The 2,239-nt window shown below is 40.3% G+C and overlaps 1 protein-coding gene across 2 annotated transcripts in view; it reads left to right on the forward strand.

The window, feature by feature from the left end:
• Nucleotides 1-611: 611 nt before the first annotated feature.
• LOC102672911 (cell adhesion molecule 2-like) overlaps nt 612-2,239 on the forward strand; it is a 53,617-nt gene continuing 51,989 nt past the window's right edge. The window contains exons 1-2 of one of the 2 annotated variants that reach the window (XM_031508716.1): nt 612-693; nt 960-1,108. The gene's annotated coding sequence lies outside the window, so the exon portion shown is untranslated. Of the gene's footprint in view, nt 694-959; nt 1,109-2,239 lie in introns of those variants that run through there. The other variant, XM_031508706.1, reaches the window with a different exon arrangement.

The raw sequence follows: 2,239 nt of genomic DNA on the forward strand, positions 1-2,239 counted from the left end.
CAATGTTATCGATAGTCTTTAGAGAAACAATAACAAAAGGAGAGGGAAAGATTATTAATGAAAACAAAGCGTACGGGCGTTCGACGACTTACGTTCGTAGACGAATGCGTAGTATCGCCGCGACCGTGTCGAGAGAAGTACGACGTAAATACGCGGTGGAGCACGAGCGAGGAATATCGGTGTGGGGAATCGAGCAAGGAATATCGGTGTGGAGAATCTCGAGCGAGGGGTTGGGGCGAGGGGTGTGCAGTGCGTCTTGTGCAGAAATCTACCCTCGTTGGGGTGGGCCGGGGTGAAGCCCCTGGTGGTCGATACGTGGGTCAGCAACATGCTTCACTGACAGTGCCAATGAGCCAGTTTGCGAAATCCTCGAACGGTACAATCCGACTACCAAGTATCGGCGATACCAAGCGGTATCAAGACCTCGACAACGATCATAATTAATAACGGCTATCAATTTTCGTGGAGAAGATGATCAAATGCCCGGTCGACATTCCCCGAATTATATTATATCCGATATAATTCGGAAGCCAATCCGAAATTCGCAAGCGATGTCGGCGATAAGCTCGATAAAGGCCTCGATGGGAACGCCTCGATTCGCGTTTTTCTTCGAGAAAGGAGAGCTCGATGAAGAAAATTACGATTTATACGAAAATGAGTTTGCGGGATACGCGCGAAAGGAAATATCAAGGTAATTTTTCTTGATGTAATTCGATTCTATACGACGTGAAAATTTGCGTTATATATATATATATTCGTTCGAATCAAATGTTGAATAATATTGCCTGCCCAGTGAAAAATGCGCGAGCGATTTTTTTTAACTGAAAGAATTTCTCCGAATAAACAGCGTGATATTTATTATTAAAAAATTGAACCGCGATCCGTGGAACGTTTCGAAATATTTTATTACAACGAGACGAACAATCGCAATTAATTAATCCGCGAAATCAATTGGCTCGTTATACACGGGACGAATGCTTTTGCCCGAAACGGTACTATTCCAACGCTACTTGCCTCCGTAATCCACAATCGGATCTTAGGATTCATCCGACTTTACCGTTCGACAACATCGATCCATCGAAGCCATCCCGGGATGAAACGTGATACGGTTTGTCATTATTAATAACCGCTACGTCGCTTCCCTATTATTCAAGGCATGATCGTAATTCACCCAAGTGTTTGCCTGTCCGTTTTAATAGCCACTGTACCAATCTCGACGTTTCGGGATCTCTGTTTCGAAACAATGGCGATCACGGTAAATCTTCTTAAAATGGAATCTCGATTTTAGAAGGAAGATCAGAAAGGATGGAAAGGGTATAGTACTTTGGAAAAATTGCAGTCTAGGCAATTTCGAAATCCCGTTGGAAAATCGAAATTCCCTTCTCGATTCCTTCTCCCCACTATTCTTAACCCACGGAACCTATCTCGTCCATTTTCTTCTGGTTTGAAAACCAGACACAGCAATAGCTACCATTCCTTCCTATTCGTTCGTTCGATTAGCCAAGAGGGATCCCGATCTATTCATCGGGAAGTGTATTACATCAATTTCGAGGTTAAATAGAAGCTTGCTTTGGAAACAGACATTTTTTTTTTCTCCTTTTTTTCTTTTTTTTCCCTCTCTCTCTCTCTGTCTCCCTCTCTTTCTCTCTCTCTCGTACGTCCGATATTTGCACGAACGAGTGTACGATCGAGCCATCGAATCCATTAGACAGATTGCAGTTTTGCATTTTTAAAAAATCTCGCGCTGCTTGTTCCAATCTATTCCTCGCGCCCCTTTCGTTTCGTTGTTTCACGTATCTATCTGTTTTGAAACTCGACGCGTATCGTTTATTTGCGTTTCATTCTGTAACTATTTTTCTTTCCACTTATTTCCCTTTACTTTTTTTTATTTTTTTTATTTTACTTTTTTTTATAATTGAACGGTATGTGCGTATGCGTGCGTGTGTGTAATCTGTTAGATAAAGTAAAAAAGATATTTAGATTTAAGATTTTCGATTAATTAATTTTTCCCTCGAATACAGAGAAATATTTTGAACAAGAATGATGTTCTTTAAATAAATGAAATGGTTCGACGCGATTTTGATTTTATTTGGGGAAAGAAAAATTCGAACGAACCAATAGGCGGCGTCAATCAGGAAGATTCAAATCCAAGATTTTTTTTTTATCGCCGAATGTAAATATTTGCGTTAATTGGTTGCTTCAAAGCTACATCTTTTTTTTTTTTTTTTTTTTTTTTTTT

This window comes from Apis dorsata, unplaced genomic scaffold (genome assembly GCF_000469605.1).
Source record: "Apis dorsata unplaced genomic scaffold, Apis dorsata 1.3 scaffold_8, whole genome shotgun sequence".
Classification (NCBI taxonomy): domain Eukaryota; kingdom Metazoa; phylum Arthropoda; class Insecta; order Hymenoptera; family Apidae; genus Apis; species Apis dorsata.